Genomic DNA, 17,009 nt, shown 5'->3' with positions numbered 1-17,009 from the left:
TCTGTGGATCAGTGTCCTAGGTGTGGCATAACTGGGTATCTCTGACTCAAGGTCTTTTGTGAATTGGCAGCTGAGCTGTCAGCCAGAGTTGTTAAGATGGTTAATTTTATGTGTTAGCCTGACTGGAGTAAGGGATGCCCAGATAGCGGGTAAATTATTTTTAGGTGTGTCTGTGACAGTGTTTCCAGAAGAGATGGGCATTTGAATCAGTAAACTGAATAAGTAAAGAAGATCAACCTTCATTCATGTGTGTGGGCATCATCCAATCTTTGAGGGCCTAAATAGAGCAAAAATGTGGAGGAAGGACAAATGCTCTCTCTCTCTCTCTCTCTCTTTACTTAAGCTGAGATATTCATCTTCTTCTGCCCTTGGACATCAAAGCTTCTGGTTCTTGGGTCTTCAGACTCTGGAATTTGTACCAGTGGCCCCCTCGTTTCTTAGGTCTTCGGATTGAATTATACCACTGGCTTTTCTGGTTCTCCAGCTTACAGATAGCATGTTGTGGCATATCTCAGCGTTCATGATCATGTAAGCCAATTCCTATGGTAAGTCACCTTTTATCTATCTATCTATCTATCTATCTATCTATCTATCTATCTATCATCTATCTATACTATTGGTTCTGTTTTTCTGGAGAACTTTGACCAATGTAGCTGTATTCTCATCTGAAGGCTCATCTGGGGTGGGGTGGAAGAGGTAAGATCAGGTTCCAAAGATCACTTACATGGTTCTTGGCAGTCTTTTGTCTTTTGCCTCATGAGACTTTCCACAGAACTGTAGCATAATAAGGTAGCTGGCTTCCCCCAGGGTGGAAAACAGAGCAAGAGAGCATGACCCCCAAATGGAAACCACAATCTTACTACAGAAGTGACACCTCTTCACTTCTGCCATATTCTCTTTGTTAGAAGCAAACAACTCCACTCCACTTTTAAAGGGAGAGGAACTGGGGCGCCTGGGTGGTGCAGTCGGTTAAGCGTCCGACTTCAGCCAGGTCACGATCTCGCGGTCCGTGAGTTCGAGCCCCGCGTCAGGCTCTGGGCTGATGGCTCAGAGCCTGGAGCCTGTTTCCGATTCTGTGTCTCCCTCTCTCTCTGCCCCTCCCCCGTTCATGCTCTGCCTCTCTCTGTCCCAAAAATAAATAAACATTGAAAAAAAAAATTTTTAAGGGAGAGGAATTAAGTTCTACCTCTTGAGGGGAGGCATAGCAAAGGATGTGTGGGCGTATCTTTAAAACCACCACAACTTACAAATAAATCTTGAATCTGCTCACTTTTTTCTACTTCCACAGCTATCACTCTGTCCCAGGCTACCATTGTCTCTAGGCTCAAAAAAACTCCTCTTCACTCTTCTCTCCCTCATCCCCCATCCATTCTCCTCACTGCAGCTAGAGCAAGCTCTTAAAAATGTAAATCAGATCATATCATTTCTCCACTTCTCATTTTACTTTCTTATCATGGCCTAAAAGGCCATACAAGAGCTGGACTATGCCTATCACCTGACCTAATTTCTTATCATTCACTCAGCAAAATGTTCCAGCAACATTAGCCTTCCTATCACTCTGTAAACATATCAGACTTATTATACCTCATCATTTTTGCTTTTGCTATCCTTTGACTATAATGTTCTCCCCATCCCTCATGTTCACCTGCTCCCTGACTGCTCCTTGAGTTTCTCTTTCTTGCCATTCAGGTGTTAGCTGAAACGTCACCTCTCCTATGAGGCCTTTTTCAATGTTACTATTTATAATAGCCTCCTGTTGCACCCTCTGCCCACCACCAGTCACTAAGACCCCACAGCTGATATGAAATGGTTAGCACCAGTACAAAGCTACTGTTGTTAGAATAATGACATATCTCTGTTCTGGTCAGTAAATACTTCCTCAAACCCCCCAAGAGGTCCTCCACAATGGTGACCATTCCCCTTCCCCTGGAACTCTCCCCACCCAACACACACATACTTTGTCATGATCCAGCAATTAAGAGGCTATTTCCTGGCATGACAGAGTTTCCAAGACTCTTCACCCACATAGTGCTCCAGTCAGCTGTGACTGACTGTGGATGTTCTATGCAGGTTCTTAAAGACTCCATCATCCCTGCCTTACAGCACTCTTCACCATATGGAGGCATCTTGTTTGTCTATCTGTTTACGTGTAGGCAGCCTGCCTTCCATCACTAGTAAACTTGAGAAGGGCACAGACCTTGACTAATTTGTCATCTACCTTCTCTTCAACTCTTAGAACAGTTTCTGGCACAGTAGGTGCTCAAAATTTGGAAAAGGAATGAAAGAATGAACAAATGGCAGTGAATGGGGCATAAAGGAGACAGGAGGAGCAGGGACTGGGGGTGAGTTGGGGAGCAGACAAGGAGATGCCACGCCCTCATTCTCTGATCCAGTGAATTTATTAACTTACTAATTTATTTATTGAATAAATTAGGTAATACATGAATATTGTTTCCAGTTTACTTGTTTTACTCTGTGAGACCTTACAGCAATCATTCTTAACTTTTTTTGAAGGGATCCAACTAACATTGTGACCCTGATGAATGCAGTAAATTCTTCCCTTGGATTCAGAAATACACAAAACACTTGTGCCAGGTTTCAGTATTTCACTGAAGCCCTCGGTGCCAGGGCCAGATACTAAGAATCCTTGTCTAGAAGTGAAAATAACTTGAGTAATTAATGATCTCCACAATCAGTTAGTTTGAAAGGTCTGCTGTCTGTGGGAATGTTGCTCTGGGCTTTTGCAACTACTCTTTCATTTGAAACACTTTTTTCCCCAAACCTCTCTATTCCACATTTGTGATATAACCAAATAGTACTTGCTCCTTCAGGCACACATTTGGAATTTACTTTGGCTAAGTCTTTCTTGATCCCTAATTCTTAAATATGCTTTTCATATGTCCTTTGCCCCATGGTTCTTTATTATTCTTACCACTCTGCATTATTAATACCTTATTACTTTTCTGATTTTCTCATTAGACTATAAACCCATATAATACTGCTTTGTTTATTTTTATAGCCTTGATTGTTGGTTTAGCACCAAATACAGACTAGGTACCCAATATATATTGATTAAAGAAATGAATGAATGTTTGAAAAGCATTACAGGAGCCTCTGGAATACTTTAAAATACCATATTTTATTGACTTTAAAATACCATTGGTGTTAAATATATGATTATTTTATTTTTATTGTTTTATTACTTTAATTATTTTATTATTATACTAGGAAAGAAAAAAACTATCAATTAATCTACAACACAATGTTAAGAAACTATTAATTCTATACTAATTTCCCATCTCAAAGTTGTTAAAATGTATAAAAAAGACTCTATTCAAATCCATGAAATATGAAAAATTTAAATTTGTGGAAAGTTATAGGTTTTTTAAATTAGAACTTCTTTTTATTACCAGCAGTTTACAACTCAACATTAAAAAAAGAAAACTCTTGTAAAAAACTCAAAACTCGGTCAAAAATTCACACTGACTTTTATAATTCCTTTCCTTTCTTACCTTGTTTTCATGTGCTAAAAATTTATTCACGCACATTAAAGTGTTACTTCCAAAACATCCTTGGTAAAAATCACAAGTACTGATTCTTTTATTTTTCCACAAAAACCCAAATTCGCTGAGGATTCAGTAAAAACTGTCAATATATTGGCAGAGAACCAGAGCCACAGTTGCCAAGTTTAATTTTGGGCAAGCACAAAAGGGTTAATTTGGTGGGAGCACTTGGTATTCTTTCTCTCGAACAAGCTGAACCTTGTTGGCAGTAAAGTGTGAAATTCCAGTGTCCTTAGAACTCCAGTAACACCATTCTGCCCGAAGCAGCTTTAGCAACTATAGGTGAAAAATATGGAAACAAAAACACTGGGCTTTGAATACTAGATTCACGGTCACTTTCTGAAATATTGTAGTAGCAGAAATAACATTTGTGAAATGAAGATAATTCCTGTGGGTTTGTTGTATGAAATAAATGAGAAAATATCTGCAAATGTAGATGTAAAACAATTGCAGAGCAAACACTAAAATTCTATTCAAGTGGAGAAATGAGCACTTTAAAAAAGTGCTCCCACCTACATAATCTCACAACATCCTGGTAAATGGAATGTGACCACTGTGATTACCCCATTTTATGCAAAGTCATCTAGTTAGGAAGTGTAGGAGCCCCAAATGCTTATGTCTAGCTTTGGTGAGTCTAATTTATGTGCACCTAAAAACAGTACCTCAACGTATATAAGGCAAAACCAACAGAAAGATATACCACTTTGCTTCAGTTATCTAAGCTGCATCTCAAAACCTGAAAAACCTGAAGAAAGTAGAAAGATGGAAATAATAAAGATAAGACCAGCGATCGGTGAAATAAAAAACAGAGTTAAAGAAAGGATATCCATTGTATAGAATGTTATTCAGTCATAAAAAATAATGAAGTCCTGATCCATCCTACACTGTGGATGCACCTTGAAAATACTATGCTAAGTGAAAGAAGTCTGACACAAAAGGCCACATATTGTGTGATTCCATTTATGTGAAATAGCAAGAAGAGGGAAATGCACAGAGAAAGCAGATTAGTACTTCCCAGCGACTGAGGGTAATGAAAGGGTAATGGTAGTAACAGCTTAATGGGTATGGGTTTCCTTTTGGGGTTATGAAAATGTTCTAGCATTTGATAGTGGCGATGGTTACACAACACTGGGAACGTATTAAATGCCTCTGAGCTGCATACTTTAAAATGGTTAAAATGGTGAGTTTTATGTTATGTGAATTTTACAGTAAAAATTTAAATAAAGGGGGCACCTGGGTGGCTCAGTCTGTTAAGCGTTGGACTTTGGCTCAGGTCATGATCTTGTGGTTCATGGACTGGAGCCCCACATCTGGCTCTATGCCTGGAGCCTGTTTCCGATTCTGTGTCTCCCTCTCTCTGCCCCTTCCCCACTTGTGCTCTGTCTCTTTCTGTCTCTCAAAAATAAATAAACATTAAATAATTTTTTTAATAAATCTTTAAAAAAATTAAATAGAGAGGGCAAAACATTCAAAAGTTGATAATTGAAAATACTAATAAAATTTATAAATGCCTAGTAAGACCCACAAGGAGAGAGGGATTAAAAATTCTAAATATGAGAAATGAAGACCAGAATATTACCACAGGTCTTAAAGATATTTTTAAAAATAGAAGCATAGGGGTGCCTGGGTGGCGCAGTCGGTTGGGCGTCCGACTTCAGCCAGGTCACGATCTCGCGGTCGTGTAGTAATTTGTAGTAATTTGTAGTAATTGTCAATTTGTCAATTTGTCAATTTGTAGTAATTTGTCAATTTGTAGTAATTGACAAGCGGATTCTAAATTTAAATAGAAGTGCAAAGAGAGAGGAGTAGCCATAAAAATTTTGAGGAAGAAGAGATTTGGAGGATTTTACTACCTAAAATCAAGACTTACTATAAATCTATCATAATTAAAACAATCTGATATTGGTACGATTGACAAATCATCTGGTGGAATAGAATAAAGAGCCCAGAAGTAAACCCACACGTGGATGCTCTCCTTATTTATGACAAAGTGCTGCTGCAATCCTGTGGGGAAAGGATTTTCTTTTCAATAAATAATTTTGTATCCATTGGATATAGATGTGGCTACAAAAGAATCTTGATTTCTACTCAACGGATACCCTATGCCATATCAACGGATATGCCAGATAGGTGAGAAATTTGAATGTGGAAAATTAAACAATAAATCGTTTATAAGATAACAAAGAAGCATAACCTATTTATGGTTAAATGGTTAACACAAAGCAACATCCATAAAAGAATATCATTGATACATTGGATTTCATTAAAACTAAATTTTCTGTCTATCAAAGACATGATTGAGAAAATGAAAAGACTCACCAAAAAGTGGAAGCATATGACAATCAAGAAGAATGAAATCCTGCCATTTGCAACAACATGGATGGAACTAGAGAATATTATGCTAAGCAAAATTAGTAGTCAGAGAAAGACAAATATATGATTTCACTCATATGTGGAATTTAAGATACAATATAGGTGAACGTAAGGGGAGGGAAGCAAAAAAATAAAAAAACAGGGAGGGGAGCAAAACATAAGAGACTCTTAAATACAGGGAACAAACTAAGGGTTGCTGGAGGAGTTATGGGGGGAGGGCTAAATGGACAAGGGGGCATTAAGGAAGACACGTGTTGGGATTAGCACTGGGTGTTATATGTAGGGGAAGAATCAATGGATTCTACTACTGAAATAATTATTGCACTATATGTTAACTAACTTGGATGTAAATTAAAATAAATAATTTTTTTTAAAAAGTGCAAGAATAGGGGCGCCTGGGTGGCGCAGTCGGTTAAGCGTCCGACTTCAGCCAGGTCACGATCTCGCGGTCCGTGAGTTCGAGCCCCGCGTCGGGCTCTGGGCTGATGGCTCAGAGCCTGGAGCCTGTTTCCGATTCTGTGTCTCCCTCTCTCTCTGCCCCTCCCCCGTTCATGCTCTGTCTCTCTCTGTCCCCAAAAAATAAATAAACGTTAAAAAAAATTAAAAAAAAAATAAATAAAAAGTGCAAGAATATATTTTCAATACAAGTATTCACAAAGAACTCATACCTACAAATTAATAACAAAAATAATGTCAACCAAATTTTTAAATGGCCAAACAGTTGAACATTCTCTGTACAAAAGAAGCCTCCAAGAGGCCAATAAGTCCAGGAGAAGGTGTTTAATTCCATTATTCATCTGAGGAGCGCACATAAAAATCACAATGAGACATGCCAACATACCCATAGGAATAGTTAATTTTTTTTATAAAAAGGAAAACGGACACTAGTAAGTGTTGACAAGGAAGTGGAGCAACTAGAACTCTAACGTCATTAGTGGGAGAATATATTGGTACAGCCACTTTGGAAAACTGCTTTTCAGTATCTACTGAAGCTGCCATATTGTGATTTCAGTCAATACCCAGCGATTTCAATTCTGTGTATATACCTAACAGAAATATTTTTATGTGTGCATTGAAGTACACTGGAAAAGAAAGTTCATGGCAGCTTGGTGCATATGTTTTAAACACTTGTATACAATGTAAATGTCTATCAATAGTGAAATGGATAAATAAATTATTGTATATTTATACAATGAAATACTATACACAACAAATGAAAAAGAATGAACTACTGCAGCATCCTGTAACAGAGGCTTAAAACGATGGTTTATTTATCATTCATGCTATATCCCCATTGCAGGTTGCCTGCAGCTCTGCTTCCTGTCATTACCAATTCAGAATCCAGTTTGGCAGAACAGACTATATCTAGAACACTACCAATTTGGGGGCAAAGAGAAAAGAGACACAGTGAAACACATACCATCTCTTAAAATTTCTACCTGAAAGTGACATATAGTACTTCTACCAACATTTCATTGGCCAAACCAAGTCATATGGCCACTTTGAGATCAACAGCTCAGGGATGTATCATCAGCCTGCTGAGGATAGTATACCAAGAAAAGAACCAGAGTAGTTGGGCTACAGTTATCCAACCTACGATAAGGGTTGAGAAGGTGAGTATCTGGCTTCTCTCTTGGGCAAATGGGAATGACGTTCAGTGTCTATGTCTGGTTCCCTAAAAGTAGAGATTGGGAGAGGATTTCAGAAGCACATGATATGAGACAGTGCTCATCAGGAAAAATTCTGGAGAGGAAGGAGGGCAGCAAAAAACAAAGATAGGGAAAGGACCAAAATATTTAAACGTGTTAATGGTAGTGCACATCTGACTTTACTATTTCCACTTACTATGGGTGTACTCTGTGTGTGTGTGTGTGTGTGACTTTTAGCACATGATGTGATTTTTTTGAATGCTAGTGGACTTCTCTAGAATCCATTCATGCACAGTTTATTATCCGAAGATCTTGAGTTTACATTCTACCCACAGACAATCTTCCGATTCGCTGCAGAAGCCACTATTTTTTCCGTGGTGGAAGTCGCTAACAGTCCACATAATGCTCCATCTGCACTTCATTTTGGTTTTACTTCTTAATGAAATCAGCGATATTCTACAGGCTTGTGTGACTCATCAGTTAGCTGTTAGAAACCACAGGGCTCATGTGGTGGGCAAGACCTGGAGCTGGAAGAGCACAATTTTGTGGTATGTATTCATTTCACCATTTCCAAAGTCATCCCTGATGGACTGAGTTTTATCTACTGTCTGTTCTTTATGGTATAAAACTGGCTTTCCATTACATTCTCTGCTCCCACTTAAGCACATTCCTCTTGGTTTTCCTCAATTGGATGACTTGCTCTTGACTGTGCTAATTACAGTCTTTTACTCCAGTAAACTGCTCTTCTGAACAACCTCATTGTGTGTGAAAAATGAGTTTTGGCAGGAGGCACATGATTTGTTTTCTTGCCATAGACAAATTCCTTCAATAACAATGTGAACACAAGTACATCAATAATAGCGAGTGTGCATCAGGTACGTACTCCTGTGGGGTGTTGGTGGAAATGCTAAATCTGCACCTCCCACCTCTTTTTCCATATCCTTGGGGTGCAGTTTTAAAACCCTGGCATGACGGGGCACCTGGGTGGCTCAGTCAGTTGAGCGTCTGACTTTGGCTCAGGTCATGATCTTGCAGTCTGTGAGTTTGAGCCCCGCATCGGGCTCTGTGCTGACAGCTCAGAGCCTGGAGCCTGCTTTGGATTCTGTGTCTCCCTCTCTCTCTGCCCCTCCCCCACTCATGCTCTGTCTCTCTCTCTCTCTGTCGAAAATAAATAAACATTAAAAAAAATTTTTTTTTGAATAAATAAAACCCTGGCACATAGTAGATATGTGTAGAGACATTTTATTAAATACCAGTACCTGAACCTCAGGTGCGGGGGCGGGGGAGGAGGTGGTCTGCCTCTTGTCTTCTAAAGTGCCTTCCTGTTCTGCAGAGGTAGAAACTAGAACCTATATTTCCCCAGCAATCTTGAGGCCACAGTGCAGATATAGTTTTGTGTCTGTAAATCAGAATGGCTTTAATGAGATTAACATGTGAAACCTATTGAGGAAAGAAGCTGTATTGCAAGGATCTGTTTTGCTGGTATGGGCCTTGACTACAGACACGGCTCTGAACCCCACAGTTTTCATGATTCCTTGAGCTCTGGATCTCACCTATTGTGGCTGCAACCATCTACCCTCTTACCAAAGATGAGGGAAGTTCCCTATGTCCCCTGTATCCCCACCACCCCATCAGAACTTGGCAATATGACCATTTTAGTTTTTGCTAGTCTAATAGGTATAAAGCCATTTAGAGTGATGTTTTATTTTTTTAATGTTTATTTATTTTTGAAAAAGAGAGGGGGGAGAGAGAGAGAGCAGGGGAGGGGCAGAGAGACAGGGAGAGACAGAATCCCAAGCAGGTTCCACGCTGTCAGCACAGAGCCAGCCGTGAGGCTTGAACTCATGAACTGTGAGAATGTGACCTGAAGTGAAATCAAGAATGGGGTGCTTAAACCAACTGAGCCACACAGGGACACCTAGATTGCTGTTTTAAATGACACTTCTCCAATTACCAAAGATTCTGAGCATGTGAGCATCTTTTCATGTGCTTCATTGTTCCCCCCTCTTCTGTAAATTGCTTGCTTCTTCACACCATTTGCCTCTTATTCTCTGGGGTTACTATCTCCATTTTGTTATTCTCTAGAGTTCCTAAAATATTGTGCTTAATAATACCTTGTCAGTTTAATGTTGCAAATATTTCTTATTCTGATATTCATCTATCATCTTTGTCACTGATGTCCTTGCTTAAATGGAAAGCCTTAATTGTGATGACTCAAATTCGATCAACTTTTTTGTCTTAGGGTTTGTATTTTTGAAATTTTGTTCCAAAAGGTTTTCCCTACTCTTCGGTCATAAAGATACCGTCTTACTGTGTCTTCTATTAACTCCAAAGGTCATAAACACCTGTTTGGTAGTTAGCTAGTGATGTTAGGTAGGACATAGTTTTATTGCCTTCCATAAAGTAAATCCACTCTCCCAATGCCATCTTGTAAGCAAACATCCTTTCCCTATTAATTGGTACTGCTAGCTTTATCTTATATTAAATCCCCAACGAGACATACCTCTGATATCTATTCTATTCCGTTGATTTATCTCTTTGTTTTTTTCTTTCACAAATACTAAACTGTTTTTATTGTTAGGCCTACTTCTGCCCTTCGTTTATATTTTTTGAAGTCAGCTTAGCTCTTCCATATGCATGAAAATTCTATTGTGAGATACATTGTTTATGCCAAAGATCTATGGAAATATATATATATATATATGTATATATATATATATATATATATATATATACACACACACAGTTATAGAATGATTATAAAAGAAATATCAATGTAAACCACCATTCAGGTCAGGAAATGTAATATTGCCAGCACCCCCAGAAGTTCCCCATGTATCATTCCCTGACTATAATCCCCACTTTCCCTAGAGGCAGCCCCTATCCTAACTTTTGTGATAGCTAGAGATAGCTAGAGAAATAGAACCTCTCTGCTCTAACTCAACCATCCATGAATGCCTCCGCAAACAGCACTGTTTAATTTTGCTTCTTTTGGAATTTTCCAAAAATAAAAGCATACAACATGTATTCATTTTGTTGTTTTTAGCTCATCATTATTTGTGGAATTCGTCCGTGTCATTGTATATACCTCTAATTGTGGCATACATCGCTAAATAGTATTTCACTGTACAGATTTACTATAATTTATTTACCCATTTCAACTTTACCAACACTTGATTGTCTCTAGTTTTTAGTGTCTTTTAATGTGATGATTGTTTTTAAACTTCTAACTCAACTTCTTTAATGAGTATAGAATTATGATTTCCAAACTCTTTTTGTGAGTCCATTTAAGGTATTATGGTAGATGACACTAGCTACCTACCCAAATCCCTCCTTCCTGGGCACAAGGCTACCCAGTTAAACTAAATTTTCCAGCCTCGCTTCCCATTAGGTATAGCCATATGACTATGCTCTTATTTTTTAAAAATTTTTTTCAACGTTTATTTATTTTTGGGACAGAGAGAGACAGAGCATGAACGGGGGAAGGGCAGAGAGAGAGGGAGACACAGAATCGGAAACAGGCTCCAGGCTCTGAGCCATCAGCCCAGAGCCTGACGCGGGGCTCGAACTCACGGACCGCGAGATCGTGACCTGGCTGAAGTCGGACGCTTAACCGACTGCGCCACCCAGGCGCCCCTGACTATGCTCTTATTAATGGAATGTCAGTGGAAGCAGTTTGTGCCATTTCTGGGGTGCGGCTACCTAATGTTTCGTGTGCCTCCTCATACTCTCTCCCATTTCCATGGGATGGAATCCAGTATGATGACTGACCATGAAGAAGATAATGCTCTACAGAACAAATGCCAAGTGCATGAAAACTGTTAGGCCCCGGAAGTATCACAAGGATCTGAATTTTCATACTGATCTGTCTCTGGAACACTCATCTGAGATGTTTTATGTGAAAGAGATGATAAATGTATTTTTTAAGTTATCAAGCACTTACATAACACCGGCATGTAATAAACACTGTTTTAAGTTTTATATATACTAACTCTTTTAGTCCTTTTACCAACCCTAGGTGGTAGTTACTATTATTATCTCTACTTTAAAGATAACAAAACTAAGACTCAGAGAGGGCCAGAGTTCGTAAGTGACTGAACTGGGATTGAAAACCAGAAAATTGGGTTCCCTAATCCGTGCTCTTACTTACTATGATGCAGTACCCTTCAGCAATGTCTATATTCTTTAAGCCATTATATTTAGGGTCACTTTGATGCAACAGCTTAGCATGACATTAGAAATATAGAAATTTGAAACCAGAAATAGGTTTCTAAGAGCCTTGAATATGTGGTTAGACTAGAATTGAGAAAACAGGTATCACAGGCTGCAAAATTGGAGACCCTTTAATGTCATCACAAAAATATGTAATAAAACTGTTTCCTGAAGTAACCTGAAAAGCTGGCCACTTACCCATAGAGTAACAAGAATGCTGACATGTGTTCATTGCTCTTTGATGTTTTTAGTAGAGTACAGTAAAAAAATCACATGCTCGGGTAGAAACTAGTGGACATAAAGCAGAAGACCATAGAGAAGTTCTAGAAATTTGGTTCTGTGTCCCAACAGCAGGAGGTAGGATTGTTATGACTCATAGCTTTTCCCACATGTCTCCCAATTAGGAAAGCTATGGGATCTGGCACTGTGGAAGATTATATTAATGGTGTCGCCTCATTTTACCCATTATTCAGATAGCCTCAAATGAAACAGCACTTAAATGGGAGAAATGGCTAGACATGGAAACCAGGAAGTAAAGCGGGCTTAGAAACTATGTTCCAAAGAGAAATCTGAGCATTGTGGTTGGCACATGGCATTGAAAGAAAACAAACAGGCGCAGAAGCCTATCAAATTTCTTAGATACTTAAATTTCCAAAGCAACCAAAAGCCTGGCCTGAAAATGTCCTCAGACTCTCAAACTATACCTGTAGGAAGGAGGCTACTAAAATTACACTCTTTCCAAGATCCACTTCAGCTGTGGCCTTAAAGCATAATGTACTATGAAATATGCCCAAAGGGCAAAATTTGGAATCATAGAGAATATAGGAAAGTGTATCACTGCCAAGACAGAAAATCTTCTCAATTCCTCTCTGGTGGAATTATCTCACTCTTACAGAGCTGAGTGTACTCCATTCTTCCTTTCTTTTACTAAGAGTGTTCATAATAGTTATTCCGTTCATACTTAATCATTGTAATTGGATGTGGGGGGAGGAATAATTTTATTTTCTAGGCTGCCACATGCAGCCATATATGGACCTAATGCAAAGGTCAAGACATTACCCAGAGATCCTGTGCTTTGAGCTGGATACAGAAATTGGATAGAAATTTAGCATATATTCCTTGGCAAGGGAGAAGGGTGCAGAGGGATATTTAGTGGTTGAAGAGTGGACTGTGGCACAGATTAGTAATTGTTCACTAAAATATATTCTTTCTTTTCCCTGGAACATATGCTTCTCCAGTCATGTTACATTGCTCAATTTTCCTTATAGTTAGTTAGGTGTGGTCATGTGATTAGTTTTTGACATTAGTAAGGGAAGAAATGACTACCATTTCCAGTCCTGGGTCTTAAGACACTGGGTATTTCTCCTTGACATCCTCTTTCCTGTTTCTCCTTCCAGTTCGATGAAACACAGATGTGGTGGTGACCTAGCTTTCAGCATGCAGGTAACTACAATCCCCTGGACAGTGGTGCAGTAACATGACGAAGACATCTGCGGCTCAAGATCCACTTTCTACGAAAGTCCCCATTGCTCTGCATCCTGGAGGCTTTGTGGGCTCCATTAATAGCTTTCCTTTCTTCTGGCTTCTTGTTGAGAGAGTGAAAGGGAGGAAAGTCAAGATATTTACTTCCTCTGCTTTCTCTCTACTCTGTCGTGACAGGGTGGCTGCCTCCAGGAGCTACCAATGACCACAGCATCTTTTGCGACTGTCTCCACTTTATTCTCTTCTGATTCTAGTAGCTGCTTCCAACCCTTGTTCCTTCAAACCTATGGTTGGAAAGAGTCCTTGGCCTTCCCCCCCACTCCACCTTCCATCTCTCCCACTCCTTTGCTAGCACTGAGATATTTTAGTGTATCTTGTCATTTCCCTTAAACTTCCTATTCTTGTACCAATAGTCCCCTTAAAGAACTTCCCTCAAAAGCCCTGTTTTAGTGTGCTTTCTCTTTCCTGCAAGATCCCAACCAGTCTCTGAATGTCCCCATAAAGGGGCCATCAATCACTCCCCTCAGAACTGGAAAATGAAAGGCAAATAAACACACATTTGTTTAAAAGGCATTGTGTTTGTTCTATGTATGACAGTAGTTTAGTCTTACCCTAGTTAATAGAGTGTCATATCCTTTTAGAAGTTTGTTCTTTTCATAAAAATTTCAAATTTGTTGGCATAAAGTAGTTCATCAACTCTTCTTTTTATCTCTCTAATGTCCATAGAACCTGCATGTCTTATTTTTCATTTCTGACACTGGTTAATTGAGCCATTCTTTTTCTTGATAAGTCTCACCAGATGTGTATTAGTTTTTATTAATCTTTTTAAAGAATGAACTTTTTGGCTTTTGTTGAATCTCTACATTATACGTGATTTCCTGTTTCATTAGTTGACTAATTATTATAACAAAGTACTCCCGAACTTAGCATTTTAAAACAGTCAGAAACTTTTATCGTGATGCACACTTTTTGTGAGCAAGGTCAAATGGTAATGTTTTTATATAACCTGGCCTTGACAGTCACCCATCATCATTTCTAGAATATCCTGCTGATGACAAAGGATAGCCATATTTAATGTAGGAAGGAACTATGCAAGGGAATGAGTATCAGGAAGTAAGGATCACTAGGGGCTATCTTGGCTCTGGCTTCCACATTGGTTTTTGCTATCATCTTTACTATTTTCCTTCTTGAGCTGAATCACCCCTAATCATCACCCTGATATCCCTGCCCACATCTCTGGCAATTTAAATGGAAAGACCAGGGAAGGGATTACAATGAGTCCTCAAAATGCAACATTTATTAGGAGGGGCAATCACTCTCCTTCCCACCCACCAAGTGAGAGAAGAGGCTCAAGATAATCACATAAGATTGGGAGCACCTACAGGAAGGAGAACCCTAGAGCATTGTGACTTTCTTGGGTCCTCTCTATCAAAGGACACACTGATCTCTCAGCAATCAGATCCTCCAAATATCTATATGCGTTTTCTCATCCAGTCTTTCCTAACTTGGCGTGGGGGGAAGGCAGGGCAAGGCCTATTCTCAGGACCCACCAGCATCTAAAGGCCCTTAGTCTTCTCCACATTACTTCTAGTCTGGTAAACTTTATGTAATCTCTTGGGTGTAAGGGTTAGGGACAGAAAATAAGACTGTTATATATTTTTTAGAACTATATACATTCTCTTAGTTATTATATTTTTCTGTGTTTCTCTGACGGTTAGGCTTTTGAAACTTAAAATCTAAGAACTAACTAGAACATTCTGTTGAAGCATTTCTCCCTTGAAGCAATAGAAACTACATTCTTACTGTCTAAATCAGAAAGGGTTGCATGCACTACATAGTAGCATTTTACTCTGATACAAAACTTTTCAGCAAAATTTAGATCTAATTGAACAAAATTCTTTCGGAAATAAAGAAGCCTCCTCAATTCCCCACCCCAGAGGAGGGAAAAATAAATCAACCAACTACTCCTGAGTGGAAGTTACAAAAAGAGAAGAGGGTGGGGTGCTTGGGTATACTGATCCCCATTAGTGATTTGCTAAAGGTTGTCCTGGTTTTTGACCAAGAAAGGGACATTTCTATTCATTCTCATCAAACTAAAGTTGAGTTTGTCCTTAAGAGAGGACTTCAAGACAGAATCATATTATTTATTTCTGATTCCTTAAGTTTAAGTCCATAGGACATTGCTTAATAGGTGTTTATTGAATTAACCAAAAGAGAAAGTTTAAAGCAGTTGAGGATCACAGCCTTAAGGCCCCATCTCATGGTTCAGAGGCAAGCTGATTATATCACTTCAGATACAGATATCACTACAAATAAAGACATTTTACAAAGGGACAGATGCCCTGTTCTGCCCTAAGGTAGCCAGTGAGGGCTGTCGCTGTCAGATTTTCCAGAACCTGATTTCCAGCCCTAGAAAGACTACAAGTTTAAAGAGGGCTTTGGGCAGTCTCATGGTGTCAATTCTTGCTTTTATCCATGGACTAGGAACTCGATTGGCAGTTTGTGTCTAGCACAATCAAAGGAAGAGAAGGGGGATTATAAGTGTTTGAGCATGAGCTTTACTCCTGATCTGGACAGCAGGAGGCTCAGAAGGTCAGTGGTAGGAGGGAGTTTTGCTTCATGGTTAGGAGCCCTAGGTGAACTGGATACCTCACCACAGCTTGCACACCTTATTATAGAAAGAGTATTGGTTGGGGCGCCTGGGTGGCACAGTCGGTTAAGCGTCCGACTTCAGCCAGGTCACGATCTCGCGGTCCGTGAGTTCGAGCCCCGCGTCGGGCTCTGGGCTGATGGCTCGGAGCCTGGAGCCTGTTTCGGATTCTGTGTCTCCCTCTCTCTCTCTGCCCCTCCCCTGTTCATGCTCTGTCTCTCTCTGTCCCAAAAATAAATAAACGTTGAAAAAAAATTAAAAAAAAAAAAAAGAAAGAGTATTGGCAATACAGACAAAAAAGCATTGAGAGGTATGGCTTCTTATTGGACTGTCACTAACTTGACTTGCAATTTTGTGGATATTATGTAATCACTCTGCTTCTTTACTTCCATCCATAAGAAAAGCCAGATACACTTTTGTGAGTACTTGTCATTTATGTTCAATTCCACTTATCACATAATTAGCGTTTTATTTTTACCAAACATGTCGACTGACAACGGAAACAATAAAATGGAATAACCATTACTAACAGAGTTATTTAAAATGGAGCCGGGAGGACACTGAGGAGGTGGGGCTTATGCACAATTTCTCTATCAAATTCTCAGAATTTGTGATAAATAAACTAAAAGCCAAGGCATCTACCATGTGGGCATAAACGGGCACATAAAATGGGCATAAATGGGGTGCATGAATGGCTCAGTTAACCATCCATTCTTGATTTTGGCTTAGGTCATGGATCTCACCATTGTGGGTCCTGGGACTGAGCTCCTCATGCTGGGTGCGGAGCCTGCTTAAGATTCTCTCTCTCCCTCTCCGTCTGCTCCTCCCCCACTCACACGTGTGTGTGTGTGTGTGTGTGTGTGTGTGTGTGCGCGTGCGCGTGTGTGTGTGCACGCGCTTTCTTTCAAAAAATAAAATGAAATCAAATAAAAAAATAAAATGGACCTAAATGCACTGTCTAGCCCTAGCAACCAATCACACATGGATTGGTGCCTCTGTAGCCATACCAACACTGAGCACCTTTTCTTCAAACAATTTCAGTAAGCCCCCCTTTCCTCTTTAAAAACTCCAACCTCTTTT

Source organism: Herpailurus yagouaroundi, unplaced genomic scaffold, assembly GCF_014898765.1.
Source record: "Herpailurus yagouaroundi ecotype Mexico unplaced genomic scaffold, PumYag 100, whole genome shotgun sequence".
Lineage (NCBI taxonomy): Eukaryota > Metazoa > Chordata > Mammalia > Carnivora > Felidae > Herpailurus > Herpailurus yagouaroundi.
The sequence above is the reverse complement of the archived record's forward strand: the minus strand, read 5'-3'. Positions refer to the sequence as shown.